Source organism: Helianthus annuus, chromosome 2 (genome assembly GCF_002127325.2).
Source record: "Helianthus annuus cultivar XRQ/B chromosome 2, HanXRQr2.0-SUNRISE, whole genome shotgun sequence".
Classification (NCBI taxonomy): domain Eukaryota; kingdom Viridiplantae; phylum Streptophyta; class Magnoliopsida; order Asterales; family Asteraceae; genus Helianthus; species Helianthus annuus.
This window is the reverse complement of record NC_035434.2, coordinates 25,794,859-25,810,924: the sequence shown is the minus strand read 5'-3', so window position 1 is coordinate 25,810,924 and position 16,066 is coordinate 25,794,859.

Genomic DNA, 16,066 nt, shown 5'->3' with positions numbered 1-16,066 from the left:
AGAGCGGATCCTGCTAGATATCCTGCAAAACAACATTAAATTCAACGAAAGCAACTGTTAGCATGAGGATCCTATGATGGTCCGTGATCCTGATCCTGGAACTCTGCTGAGGATCACTATCTGCCAAAGAAACAAGGATCACTGGTTAGGATCACACGTGAGGATCATGTATTGTAAAAATCCAGCCCTAACAATTGCCCCCAAAATATAAGGAGTTTATTGTAAATTAATGAGTTATATTTTGTTCTGATCTTATCTGCAACAAACAATTCGGATAACTAGCCGTTAATCTCGAACTAGGCGTTGCAACCTTTACGTCATTGAGGTGACATCCCTGCAAATCATGATTATAAATAGGAGATAGGGTTAGGATCAATCTGCGTTTAAATTCAAGATATACTCCCTTTATAATCTCAACCGAAGATCAATCAGGTATTCTCTTCTTTTCTTTTCCTCTCTATTGCTCTGTTTTTCTGCTTTTACCCTGCCAAGATTATGTTGCTCCGAAATTCCCCTCACAAGGATCACAAGAAGAGCAGTCCCCTGAAAAGCCAAGGGATCGTCAAAGACTCTCCTACGGAGAGGTGCTGCTTTACTGATGCTCATGTTGATAGGATCCGTCACTGTTTTCCGGCGGATACCGTCTTCAAGTCTTTTACTTCCACCGCTCTGAGTGATTTCGTTTCCGATGCCTGGGTGGCCTTTCCTGCAACTCCGTTTACCATAGGATATTCATATCCTTTTCCATCCTTCACCCAATCCTTCTTTTCTCTGACCGGCATGTCCTATATCCAAGCCATGCCGATGATCTGGAGGGTTCTGTGTACCTTCGAGAGGATCATCGAGCAGGAGGGGATTGATTTAGGGATGGCAGAGCTGGCCGAGCTTTATGATCTTACCACGTTTGGTTCCTATCGATACTTGCTGAAACGGAAGGCCGGGGAGGATCACCCTGTTTTAAAGGTTACCAAAAATGATACAAACTGGAAGCGTCGTTTCTTCTTTGTAAGGAGGGATACCATCCCTAATGGGAAGGATCTTCCCAAGGAGTGGGCCACCCATGGTAGGATATAGGATCCTGGAAGGATCACCATCAGACTTGTCTCTTATGATGAGGATCACTAATGTCTTTCTTTGTTTTTTTGTTTATTGTGCAGCTATCTCCATTGCTCATCTCAAGTTAACCCCTGCTGCCAGAGAGAGGGTTCTAGCTTTCAAGAAGCTTGATCCTGAAATCAGAAGTTTTCAAGTCACCGTCCAAGATTCACAAGAAGTATCCTCCGCATCTGCCACTATGTCTAGTAAGTATCCTTACTAAAAAGTAAGTTATATGTAAGACTATTTAGCTAGTAAGGGAACTTATCTTGTTTTGATTGTGTAGGCGCTGGGAAACCTGCTAAGCCTGCCAAGTCTGCCTCCAAGTTCGGGATTGATGAACTTGCCAATGTCAAGTCTTCAAGAAAGAAGACTTCTGTTGCCAGTCCCTCTGCTTCGGCCCCTAAGGCACCTGTTAGGGGTAAGGGGAAGAAGAGAAAGACTTCTGAGGATCTCCAAGGATTTCCCCTGATCCGCCAACAGTTTCTCGACTATGTCAATGAGGTAAGGATCATTGCCCCTGTTGGTTATCCTTCTCGAATATCCTGCTTGTGTATTCTGCCTGTATATCCTGCTTCTTTGAGGATCACCTGATCCTGAACTTACCTTTTTTTCTCTTTTGCAGAAACTTGCTGAGATTGAGACCTACCTTGGCCATGTCGAGGATCAAGAAAGCCAAATCGCCGACCTCCAACAAATGGGCGTGTTAAAGGATCTCAAGATAGCCGATCTTGAGAAGGAACTCCGGGCTACAAAGGATGAGGCTGCTCAAAGGCTGCTTGACATGGATGGCGAGAAGCAGGAGATCATCCAGGATGCCAAGGTCTCTGCCGCAACTGCCATGTACAAGATACAACTACAAATGGCTGCGGAGACTCAGGATCCTGCCTTTGACAAAAGCTCATGGGACGTGGAGGGTTGGAAGGCAAGATTGGCAGAGCTGGAGGATGAGGACGAAGCTGAGGAGATCCCAATGCTGGAGGGCGGTGATGCTGACAAGGATCAGGGTGGAGAAACTGGTGGTGATGGAGCAGCAAAGGTGTGAGCTGCTGGATTGGGCGATGATGGATATTTCGAGACTAGGCCGGAGCCCAATTTTTTGAGTTTGGTAGTGGTTTGTTTGTGGTTGTTGATGTTTGAAACAATTATGGTTTGTAACTTGAACAATAGTTTTTAGGGTTAAGGATCATGGATCCTTTGGACAATAGGTAGGATTACAAAAGGTGGAGGGATCCTCTGTTTGGGGGATGAAGCCTTTGTGATCCTGCCGCCTTTAATTTCCTGCACCTGCTAAGACCGCATAGACAATGGACACCCTTTGCCAACCCATGTGGACGGGCCACGTTTTGCTGGTAGAAATGTGGGTTGGCAATTTTGACAACTTTTTGAAAGGGTTAAAGATCCTTTTGTTAATAATATAACTTTAATCTTTCTGGCTTATCTCGTGTTGTTATCCTTTATTTATCTTCTTATTTTCCAGTTTTTAGAAACATATCTGTTAGAGTAACAAGAGTTGAGCAAACCATGTTTAATAAATTTAGGATATGATCCTAGATCAAATATCCTATCATTGAAGTTTTTCAAGGATCATAGTTTTAGTTGTCAAAGTGTAAGGGTTGTTTAGTATAATCAAAATAGTCAAGGATCATACCTGAGGATCCAAGTTAGGATCCTAACCTTTAATCAAAATAACCATAAGTGAAATTTTAATGGATAATAAGGGTTAAGGATCCTTATTTGTTAACTTCGGGAACCTGAAAAATGGAACATATCTTGGGACTAAGCCAATGTAAAAGATAAATTAGTAGCTGGGGTCATGCCCAAAGGATAACTGAGGATGATCCCAAAGGATCACTGGGGACAAGCCCAAAGGATAACTGGGGATGATCCCAAAGGATCACTGGGGACAAGCCCAAAGGATAACTGGGGACAAGCCCAAAGGATCGTATGTAAACTGGAGTATGGCCCTTACTGGCGACTATCCAAACTTAGTGACATGAAAATGTCAAAACCTTAGCTAACGTGAAAACGTTAGAAACCTTATGAACGGATGTATGGTACGTCTACCATTATACGTAGGATCCTAGGTATAGCCAGTACGATGAGGTTGTCAGCCCCGGAAGTGGGTACTGGTCCCAAAGACGTGAACTATATCAGGATCATCGTGCGCTGCTGGCGGAAACTGGGGATAATCCCAAGGATAACTGGGGTTGAACCCAAGGATCTGTGGTGCTTTTGAAGATCTTTAACGATATGCTGAAGATACCTGAACTATCATAACTCAAATGGTTCGTGAGAAGAGGATGAAGGATACATGATCCTTATCCTTAAGTAAAAAGTAAGGAAATGTAATAGTTTTAGGATAAGGACATTACCAGAGTAAGGATCACTGACATCACCGGGATCCTTCGAGGATACTTCAATGTAAGGATCACCTGCTTGAAGGATCATGTTCACATAAAGTATCTCTTTAAGTGAACAGCATTCCAGGCTCTTGGTAACAGGTTTCCTTCCATGGTTAGCAATCTGTATGCCCCCTTTCCTGCTTCAGCTTCAATCAAGTAAGGGCCTTCCCACTTTGGTGCTAACTTCCCGTCAGCAGGATTAATAGTGTTTTGGAATGCTTTTCTCAACACGATATCTCCGACTTGAAACTTCCTTATCCTAACATTTTTGTTGTAAGCACCAGCCATTCTTTGTTGGTAGCTTGCCATCCTTATCCTCGCCAGATCCCTGATTTCCTCAATAGTATCCAAATCCTGAGCCAGGATTGTAGCATTCTCTTCAGGATCACGAGCACTTGTTCTAGCAGTTGGGATCACCATCTCTGTTGGGATCACTGCTTCTGCCCCAAATACTAAAGAGAAAGGTGTTTGGCCAGTGGCATTCTTGGGAGTTGTCCTATCAGCCCATAGCACATAAGGTAACTCCTTTGCCCATTTTCCCTTCTTGGATCCTAGCTTCTTCTTCAGATTGTTGATGATGATCTTGTTGGATGATTCTGCTTGGCCATTGGCTTGTGGATGAACTGGTGTTGATGTTATCATCTTAATTCCCCAACTGTCACAAAAGTTAGTGGTTCTGCTTCCAATGAATTGGGAACCATTATCACATACAATTTCGGAGGGAATGCCAAATCTAGTTATAATGTTTCTTTTGATAAAGGATATAACTTCTTTTTCTCTGACTTGAGCAAAGGCTTCAGCTTCTATCCACTTAGAGAAGTAGCCAGTCATGGCAAGCATAAATACTTTTCCACCAGGTGCTTTAGGGAGCTTGCCAACTATATCCATCCCCCATCTCATGAATGGCCAAGAGGATGGTATAGGGTGTAGCAATTCAGCTGGTTGATGAAGGATATTGCTGTGTCTTTGACAAGGATCACATTTCCTAGCATATTCTACAGCATCCCTTTTCATGGTTGGCCAGTAGTATCCTGTTCTAAGGATCCTTGAGAACAATGCCCTGCCCCCAGTGTGGTTTCCACAATCTCCTTCATGGAAGTCTCTCAACACTTCTTCAATTTCAGGATCCTCGATACATCTTAAATATGGTCCTGCAAGAGATCGTTTATATAGCACATTATTTAAGATTGTAAATTGAGATACCTTAATCCTGAAAGCTCTAGGATTTTCTCCCATCGGAATCTCCCCGTATTGCAAGTATCTCATGATTGGTGAGATCCATGATCCTGCATAAGATTGAGCTTCTTCACTAGGGATTACTGCAGTATCCTCTTCTATTTCCATGGCCACCTGATTTTCAATAGCAGGAGCCAAGATATGGATGATAGGAATACTTATATCTTCTGGAATCTTTAAGGATGATCCTAAGTTGGCCAATGCATCAGCTTCCGTGTTATCCTCCCTTGGTACATGTGTTAAGCTGAAAGAAACAAAAGAGAGTGCCAATTATTTGACTATCTCTAAATATTTGGTTAGTTTTTCACCTTTAACAGCATAGGATCCATTAAAGTGATTGGTGATCAATAATGAGTCTACATATACTTTAAGATATTTCACCCCCATATCCTTAGCAATTTGCAAGCCAGCAATTAAGGCTTCATATTCAGCCTCATTGTTAGTTGCTTGGAACTCACAGGCTATGGAGTGGGGTATTATGTCCCCCTGTGGCGATTTTAGTAGTATCCCGAGCCGTGTGCCCTTGACATTTGAGGATCCATCAGTGTGTAGTATCCAAGGATCCTTGGTCTCATCCAGCTGCTGGACCTCCAATTCTGCTTCTTTTTGTAGATCACTACTGAAATCAGCCACAAAGTCAGCTAGTGCTTGGGATTTAATGGTTGTTCTTGGCTCATATCTTATATCATGGGCACTAAGCTTTATTGCCCACTTAGCCATTCTTCCGGACATCTCTGGTTTCCTGAGGACATTCTTGATTGGAAAATTAGTTCTAACAACAATAGTATGGGTTTCAAAATAATGCCTTAACTTAGTTGATGCCATGATTAATGCAAGAATAAGTTTTTCGAGGTGTGAGTACCTGGATTCGGCATCAAGTAAACTTTTACTTACATAGTAGATAGGATATTGTGTACCTTCATGATCCTTAACAAGGACAGCACTTACAGCGGTTGAGGATACCGCCAAATATAAGGATAACACATCTCCTTTTTCGGGCTTTGATAATGCTGGTGCTGAGGACATATATTCTTTAAGGGCTTGTAAAGCATTCTCATGCTGAGGACAAATATAAGGATATCGTAAAATTCTTTACATTTTTCTGAGGATTTTGATATGAACCTGTTCAGAGCTGCTATCCTGCCTGTTAGCCTTTGCACATCCTTAGCATTGGCAGGGGACTTGATGTTCACTAGTGCTTTAATTTGCTCCGGACTTGCTTCAATGCCTCTCTGAGTTACCATATATCCTAGGAATTTTCCTGCCTTAACACCAAAGTGGCATTTTGAAGGATTAAGCTTCATGTTATATTTATCAAGGATATCAAATGCTTCTTCCAAATCCCTTAGGTGATCCTCAGCTTTCTTTGATTTGACTACCATATCATCTATGTATACTTCCATAGTTTGTCCGATTTGATCTTTGAACATCATATTCACCAGCCTTTGATATGTTGCACCTGCATTTCTTAATCCAAAAGGCATGGCAATATAACAATACAAACCTGTTGGGGACATAAAGGCTATATCCTCTTGGTCAGATGGTTCCATCTGAATTTGTTGGAATCCAGATGATGCATCCATAAAGGTCAACAGTTCATGCCCCGCTGTTGCATCCACCATGGAGTCAATGTGAGGTAGTGGGAAAGGATCCTTGGGACATGCCTTATTCAGATCAGTGAAATCGACACATACCCTCCACTTTCCGTTTTTCTTTTGGACAACGACCACATTGGCTAGCCATTTTGGATATTTTACCTCTCTGATCATACCTGCTCGAAGTAGTCTCTCTACTTCTTCTTGGATAATGGCATTCCTTTCTGGTGCAAACTTCCTCCTTTTTTGATGGATTGGTTTGATAAACCTGTCAATGCCAAGTTTATGAGTTATGATATCCTTAGATATACCTGTCATATCTTCGTGCTTCCATGCAAAGGTAGACTTTCTTCTTTTGAGGAAGGATATCATGTCTTCTTTCATCTTGCCAAGGATCCCTGATCCGATATAGATTTTTGATTCAGGATCACTAGGATCCAAGAGGATTTCATCCACATCTTGTTCCCTTGCCTCCAAGACATTCCTCGGAGGATACTGTAATTGCTATTGCTCCCTTGGCTTCGAGGTTGACTTCATGGATGAGGTATAACAATCCTTAGCCTCCTGCTGATCACTGTCGATCTTAATTATTCCCCATGGGCTAGGGAGCTTCACACATTGATGGTAGGTGGATGGGACTGCTTTCATATCATGTATCCAAGGCCTGCCAAGGATAACATTGCAACAAGATAAGCAGTCAATAACACAAAATTTCTGATAATTATGTAACCCTTCCACGTAGATTGGGAGTTTGATGTCCCCCAGAGTTTTCTTCGTTTCTCCACTGAATCCTACAAGCACAGAGGATCTTGGTGTGATGCCTGATTCTGGGATACCCATTTTCTTCAGAACATCAAGCTGGATAATGTTCACTGAGCTTCCTCCATCGATAAGGATCCTGCGGACAAAATGGTTAGAGATAAAGAGAGTAATAACTAAACTATCATGATGAGGATCCTGAATGTTAATGCGATCATCCTCATCAAACGTTATCATCTTCCCTTCTGAGACACTTGATGTTCTAATAGGTCTTTCTCCATTATCCATTTTTGATTCCTTTGTATGCCTTTTGGCCGCCGAGAAGGATGTACTGTTAGGGCTGGATTTTTACAATACATGATCCTCACATGTGATCCTAACCAGTGATCCTTGTTTCTTTGGCAGATAGTGATCCTCAGCAGAGTTCCAGGATCAGGATCACGGACCATCATAGGATCCTCATGCTAACAGTTGCTTTCGTTGAATTTAATGTTGTTTTGCAGGAATGACTTGCAGGATCCGCTCTTAGCATCACAATTAAAGGACACGTCTTTACAACTATAGCATGTGCTTAATCGGAGATGAACGTTGTGAAGGATATGGAAACTCGGCATGATTTAAGGGCGATAATTTAGGCTAGATTTACTTTTATTTCTAAAGGGGTAATGAGCTGATTATTAGTCTTTTTACCTAAAATAGGTCACCTACACTTGTATATATAACACTCTTCCTCATTCGGAAGAACACACAACACAATTCTCACACGCTTAGACACACATTACGATAGTGATCCTTGTACTCAGCTCATTATCATCCGAAGTTGTAACCATATCTTGATATATTGAAGTTTGGTGATCGGTAGTTGCCATCACCCGAGGTTTTTTATGCCGGAGATCATACATTGATCAAGGGCTTTTTCCTCGTATAAATCATTGTGTCTTTGCATATTTCACACTGAAGCGATCCTTTACTTTTTCTATAAACCAAGCATCATACCCCATTTACATAAAGTTTGGTTGCATTATCCTTGTGTGATTTTTGACCAAAACATGTACCACAGATGTCTGATCCTCCGGAAATAAAGTTGATCACTTGTGCATTTGCCGGAGGTGCTGGAGCCTTTTCAGGGATCCTTTCAGGATCCTGAGTCCTTTGCTTTTTTCTTCCCAACAATTCTTTTAGGTGCCCCTTGCTTAACAGATATCCAATTTCTTTTCTTAAAGCTATGCATTCTTCAGTTAGATGCCCGAAATCCTCATGGTAGGCACACCATTTTGACTTGTCTTTAGTCCCGGATGGTTTATCATTCTTCCTGGGCCACCTAGCTTTTTCTCCTAGATTCTGCATTGCAAGGATTAGTTCATGATTATCAACGGAAAAACAATATTCTGAGATTGGAGGATAATCTTCATCATCCTCTTCTTGGTCAACAGCATGCACATTCTGGTTGTCATTTCTATGGTAGGACTTGAACTTATTGCTCTTGAAGGAAGATCCTTGCTTCTCCTGTTTTGAGGATCCTACTTGTCTCTCCTGGATCCTCTTGTCATCCTCTAGCCGGATGAACCTGAGTGCCCGAGTTCTTACTTCATCTAGGTTCCTGCATGGTGTCATAACAAGATCATCATAGAACAGTGAATCCTTAAGCAGTCCCATTTTGAAGGCTTCAACAGCCGTAGCCATATCCAAGTTGGGAATGTCCAAGGATTCTTTACTGAATTTAGTTATATAATCCCTTAATGATTCATTATGACTTTGAGTTACCCTATATAAATCACTAGTTAATCTTTCAAATTTTCTACTACAAGAGAATTGGTTATTGAATAAATTAACTAAATTAGCAAATGAAGTAATAGAGTAAGGGGGAAGACTTAGCAGCCATTTAAGAGCTGATCCAGTAAGAGTGGATCCAAATCCTTTACATAGGCATGCTTCCTTCAACTTTTCTGGGATAGGATTGATCTCCATCCTCTCCCTGTATTGTGCTACGTGTTCCTCTGGATCCGTTGTACCATCATACAGCTTCATAGTAGGGATATGGAACCTTTTGGGTACCTCTGCATCACAAATTGGTGGTGCAAAGCGAGATACCTTATGGCTTCCATCTGCAATCTCTGGGATAGGCTTGACTACCCCTGGAACACTTGAGATCATATCTTTTAGATTCTGCAACTCCCTGGCCATAGCATGATTGATACCTGTATCCTGCATGAATCCATGGTTAGTGGTATGATAATTATTTAAAGTGTTACCTCCCATTGAGTTCAAGTTCGTGAATCCATATTCCTGGGATTCTGGGATAACGGAGGGACCAGTGGAAGCAATGGTCTGCATTGGAATGAAGTCCCCTTGATGGACATCTAGACTTCCTGTTTGCAAACTTTTTAGGGATCCTGGCATCTGGAAGGATCCTGGTATCTGGGATGATCCTGGAACGAAGGAGGATCCTTGAACCTGGGACGATCCTGGAACAAAGTAGGATCCTTGAAATTGCTGTGCTGCCGGATAGGCTCCTGAATTCATGAAGGATCCCATATGCTGGGGATAGGATCCTGCCGGCTGAAGGTGTGGGCCTGATGCCTGAGTCATTGCTGTTGATCCGAGGTGCAATCCTCTTGATTCTCCCATAATTTGCACGTCTGGAATTCCTGATGGCTGAGAAGTGATCATTGGAGTATCAAAGCTTAAGGATTTGGGCATTAGTGGGGAATGATCCTCTGCCGTTTTCTTTTGTCTTTTGAGATCTCCAATTTCCCTGAGGATCCTGTCATTAGTTTCATCCTGCCGCTGCATACGATCCTTCATCTGCAAGATCAAAGTAAATACATCACTAGTACTGGGAATATAAGAATTCATAGCAGAAGAAGATGGAGGTTTAGAGTTAGTAGGAGTTTGTCTCTTCTCAGCATTCTTCTGGGATCCTGCCGGTGGAGGAGGCAGAGTGTTCTGAGACGAGGTGACTGCAGACATCGCCGTGGACATGTTTTTCAATGATGAAGCCATGTAATTCTTTTAAATGATCTCAAACAAAAGGTTTTCTTATGAATGAAGCACCAATTGCCCCACGGTGGGCGCCAAACTGTTTTGGTCAAAAATCACACAAAGGATAATGCAACCAAACTCTATGTAAATGGGGTATGATGCTTGGTTTATAGAAAAAGTAAAGGATCACTTTAGTGTGAAGTATGCAAAGACACAATGATTTATACGAGGAAAAAGCCCTTGATCAATGTATGATCTCCGGCATAAAAAACCTCGGGTGATGGCAACTACCGATCACCAAACTTCAATATATCAAAATACGGTTACAACTTCGGATGATAATGAGCTGAGTACAAGGATCACTATCGTAATGTGTGTCTAAGCGTGTGAGAATTGTGTTGTGTCTCCTTCCGAATGGGGAAGAGTGTTATATATACAAGTGTAGGTGACCTATTTTAGGTAAAAAGACTAATAATCAGCTCATTACCCCTTTAGAAACAAAAGTAAATCTAGCCTAAATTATCGCCCTTAAATCATGCCAAGTTTCCATATCCTTCACAACGTCCATCTCCGATTAAGCACATGCTATAGTTGTAAAGACGCGTCCTTTGATTGTGATGCTTAAGAGCGGATCCTGCTAGATATCCTGCAAAACAACATTAAATTCAACGAAAGCAACTGTTAGCATGAGGATCCTATGATGGTCCGTGATCCTGATCCTGGAACTCTGCTGAGGATCACTATCTGCCAAAGAAACAAGGATCACTGGTTAGGATCACACGTGAGGATCATGTATTGTAAAAATCCAGCCCTAACACTAACCATTTTGGATATTTTACCTCTCTGATCATACCTGCTCGAAGTAGTCTCTCTACTTCTTCTTGGATAATGGCATTCCTTTCTGGTGCAAACTTCCTCCTTTTTTGATGGATTGGTTTGATAGACCTGTCAATGCCAAGTTTATGAGTGATAATATCCTTAGATATACCTGTCATATCTTCATGTTTCCATGCAAAGGTAGATTTTCTTCTTTTGAGGAAGGATATTATGTCTTCTTTCAATTCGCCAAGGATCCCTGATCCGATATAGATTTTTGATTCAGGATCACTAGGATCCAAAAGGATTTCGTCCACATCCTGTTCCCTTGCCTCCAAGACACTCCTTGGAGGATACTGTAATTGCTATTGCTCCCTTGGCTTCGAGGTTGGTTTCATGGATGAGGTATAGCAATCCTTAGCCTCTTGCTGGTCACTGTCGATCTTGATTATCCCCCATGGGCTAAGGAGTTTCACACATTGATGGTAGGTAGATGGGACTGCTTTCATATCATGTATCCAGGGCCTGCCAAGGATAACATTACAACAAGATAAACAGTCAATGACACAAAATTTTTGATAATTATGTAATCCTTCCACGTAGATTGGGAGTTTAATGTCCCCCAGAGTTTTCTTCGTTTCTCCACTGAATCCCACAAGCACGAAGGATCTTGGTGTGATGTCTAATTCTGGGATACCCATTTTCTTTAGAACATCGAGCTGGATAATGTTTACTGAGCTTCCTCCGTCGATAAGGATCCTGCGGACAAAATGGTTAGAAATAAAGAGAGTAATAACTAAACTATCATGATGAGGATCCTGGATGTTAATGCGATCATCCTCATCAAACGTTATCGTCTTTCCTTCCGAGACACTTGATGTTCGAATAGGTCTTTCTCCATTATCCATTTTTGCTTCCTTTGCATGCCTTTTGGCTGCCGAGAAGGATGTACCACAAATATCTGATCCTCCGGAAATAAAGTTGATCACTTGTGCATTCGCCGGAGGGGCTGGAGCCTTTTCAGGGATCCTTTCAGGATCCTGAGTCCTTTGCTTTTTTCTTCCCAACAATTCTTTCAAATGTCCCTTACTTAGCAGATATCCAATTTCTTTTCTTAATGTGATGCATTCTTCAGTTAGATGCCCGAAATCCTCGTGGTATGCACACCACTTTGACTTTTCTTTAGTCCCGGATGGTTTGTCATTCTTTCTGGGCCATCTGGCTTTTTCTCCTAGATTCTGCATTGCAAGGATTAGTTCATGATTGTCAACAGAAAAACAATATTCAGAAATCGGAGGATAATCCTCATCATCCTCTTCTTGGTCAACAGCATGCACGTTCTGGTTGTCATTTCTATGGTAGGATTTGAACTTATTGTTCTTGAAAGAGGATCCTTGTTTTTCCTATTTTGAGGATCCTACTTGCCTCTCCTGGATCCTCTTGTCATCCTCTAGCCGGATGAACCTGAGTGCCCGAGTTCTTACTTCATCTAGGTTCCTGCATGGTGTCATAACAAGATCATCATAGAACAACGAATCCTTAAGCAATCCCATTTTGAAGGCCTCTACAGCCGTGGCCATATCCAAGTTGGGAATGTCCAAGGATTCTTTACTGAATTTAGTTATATAATCCCTTAATGATTCATTATGACTTTGAGTTATCCTATATAAATCACTAGTTAATCTTTCAAATTTCCTACTACAAGAGAATTGGTTATTGAATAAATTAACTAAATTAGCAAATGAAGTGATAGAGTAAGGAGGAAGACTTAGCAGCCATTTAAGAGCTGATCCAGTAAGAGTGGATCCAAATCCTTTACATAGGCATGCTTCCTTTAGCTTTTCTGGGATTGGATTGATCTCCATCCTCTCCCTGTATTGTGCTATGTGCTCCTCAGGATCCGTTGTACCATCATACAGCTTCATAGTAGGGATATGGAACCTTTTGGGTACCTCTGCATCACAAATTGGTGGTGCAAAACGGGATACCTTATGGCTTCCATCTGCAATCTCTGGGATAGGCTTGACTACCCCTGGAACACTTGAGATCATATCCTTCAGCTTCTGTAACTCCCTGGCCATAGTATGATTGATACCTGTATCCTGCACGAATCCATGGTTAGTGGTAAGATAATTATTTAAGGTGTTACCTCCCATCAGGTTCAAGTTAGGAACATTGGGTGTGAATCCATATTGCTGGGATTCTGGGATAATGGATGGACCAGTGGAAGCAATGGTCTGCATTGGAATAAAATCTCCTTGATGGACATCTAGGCTTCCTGTTTGCAAACTCTTTAGGGATCCTGGCATCTGGAAGGATCCTGGTATCTGAGACGATCCTGGAACGAAGGAGGATCCTTGAACCTGGGATGATCCTGGAACAAAGGAGGATCCTAAGCTCATGAAGGATCCCAAATGCTGGGCGTAGGATCCCGCCGGTTGGAAATATGATCCTGATGCCTGAGTCATTGTTGCTGGGCTGAAATGCACTCCTCTTGATCCACCTATATATTGTATGTCTGGGACCTCTGTTGGCTGAGAAGTAATCATTGGAGTATCAAAATTCAAAGATTTGGGCATTAGTGGGGAATGATCCTCTGCCGTTTTCTTTTGCCTTTTGAGATCTCCGATTTCTCTGAGGATCCTGTCATTAGTTTCATCCTGCTGCTGCATACGATCCCTCATCTGCAAAATCAAAGTAAATATATCACTAGTACTGGGAACAGAAGAAGTTAGAGCAGAAGATGATGGTTTAGAGGAGATAGAAGTTGGTCTCTTCTCAGCATTTTTCTGAGATCCAGCTGGTGGTGGAGGCAAAGGTGGAATGCCAGTAGATGCATTGACTGCCGACATCGCTGTGGATGTATTCTTCAATGATGAAGCCATGTAACTCTTTGAAATGATTTCGAACAGAAAGTTTTCTTATGAATGAAGCACCAATTGCCCCACGGTGGGCGCCAAACTGTTTTGGTCAAAAATCACACAAGGATAATGCAACCAAACTCTAAGTAAATGGGGAATGATGCTTGGTTTATTGAAAAAGTAAAGGATCACTTCAGTATGAAATATGCAAAGACACAATGATTTATACGAGGAAAAAGCCCTTGATCAATGTATGATCTCCGGCATAAAAAACCTCGGGTGATGGCAACCACCAATCACCAACTTCAATATATCAAAATATCGTTACAACTTCGGATGATAATGAGCTGAGTACAAGGATCACTATCGTAATGTGTGTCTAAGCGTGTGAGAATTGTGTTGTGTGTCTTCCGGATGGGGAAGAGTGTTATATATACAAGTGTAGGTGGCCTATTTTAGGTAAAAAGACTAATAATCAGCTCATTACCCCTTTAGAAATAAAAGTAAATCTAGCCTAAATTATCGCCCTTAAATCATGCCAAGTTTCCATATCCTTCACAACGTTCATCTCTGATCAAGCATATGCCAAAGTTGTAAAGACGCGTCCCTTGATTGTGATGCTAAGAGCGGATCCTGCTAGATATTCCTGCAAAATGACATTAAGTTCAATGAAAGCAACTGTTAGCATGAGGATCCTATAATGGTCCGTGATCCTGATCCTGGAACTCTGCTGAGGATCACTATCTGCCAAAGAAACAAGGATCACTGGTTAGGATCACATGTAAGGATCATGTATTATAAAAATCCAGCCCTAACAGTTTGTATGAGGATTCTGACTTCCTGTTAGTTGATTCATATGTTGGGGATGCATTCATCCTCTCTTGCGTTTTTTTATCATCTTCCAGCCTGATATATCTCAAAGCCCTGTTCCGAGCTTCACCTAAGTTCCTGCAAGGATTCATTACAAGATCCTGATAAAATTGACGATCCTTCCGTAACCCCGTCTTGAACGCTTGTACTGCCGTAGCAATATCAAGATTCGGGATATCCAGGGATTCTCTACTAAATTTGTTAACATAATCCCTTAGGGATTTTTGTGATCCTTTTGTTATCCTGTAAAGATCACTTGTTAGTTTCTCAAAGCTCCTGCTACAAGAAAGTTAACTGATAAACAAATTAACTAAATGAGAAAATGATGTAATTGAATAAGGTGGAACATTTAAAAGCCATTTTAAGGTCGATCCTGTTAAAGTTGAACCGAAGCCTTTGCATAAGCATGCTTCCTTAAGTTCCGGTAGGATTGGATTGGTTTCCATCCTTTCCCTATACTGGGCAATATGCTCCTCAGGATCTGTCATTCCATTATACAACTTTATGCTAGGAGTCTGGAATCTTTCTGGAATTTCAGCATGATAAATTGGATGAGCAAATCGGGATATCCTGTGACTATCCTGGGATACTTCCGGTATAGGCTGCACTTTTCCAGGAACACTTGATACCATATCCTTCAATTTTTTAAGTTCCCTGGTCAATGCCGGTGTTACACCTATATCCTGCAAAGAATCAGAATTATTAGTAGCAGGGATACTGATATTGGCAAACATGTTACCAGCCTATTGCTTTTGCCATATCCTGGACCATATCTTGGGCCATATCCTGGATCCCTCAGGGTCGATATCCTGGCGGATGATGGTATCTCCAGCATGTTGCTCCGGGACTGACTCGGTATCATGTTGCCTTGATTATCCTTGGTAAATGTTGCTGAACTAAAGTTCAGCATCCTGGGCGGTAGAGGAGTAGTTGTATCCTCCACAGGTTTCCTGGAGTTTGCCTTCGAGAGTTGTATATACTTCATGATCGTCTAGTTAGTTCCTTGCTGCCTCTTCATTTGATCCTGTATATTACCAAACAAAGTTAAAATTTCATCATTAGAAACCATAACAGGAGTTCTCCCTGGGACACCAGATCTGTTGACATTCTGAGCGGGAGGAGTGTTTCGGGATATTTGGCTTTCATTTCTCTTTAAGGAGCTTGAACTTGTGGAGGAGGAGGAAGCACCAAACCAGTTGTTGCAGAGGTTGTTGCAGACACGGTAGAAGAGCTCATGTTTGATCTTGAAGCCATTGAAAATAGTTGTGCAAAAAGTTTTGAAAAAAGAAAACCAAGTAACGATTTTAGCAAGGTTTTTAGCAAGAATAGCACCACTTGCCCCACGGTGGGCGCCAAATTGTTTTGGTAAAAAATTACCGAAGTAATTAAGTGATCAAATTAGTTAAGTGAGGTAGTGTGCTAGAAATATGTGTGAAAAATATTCAAG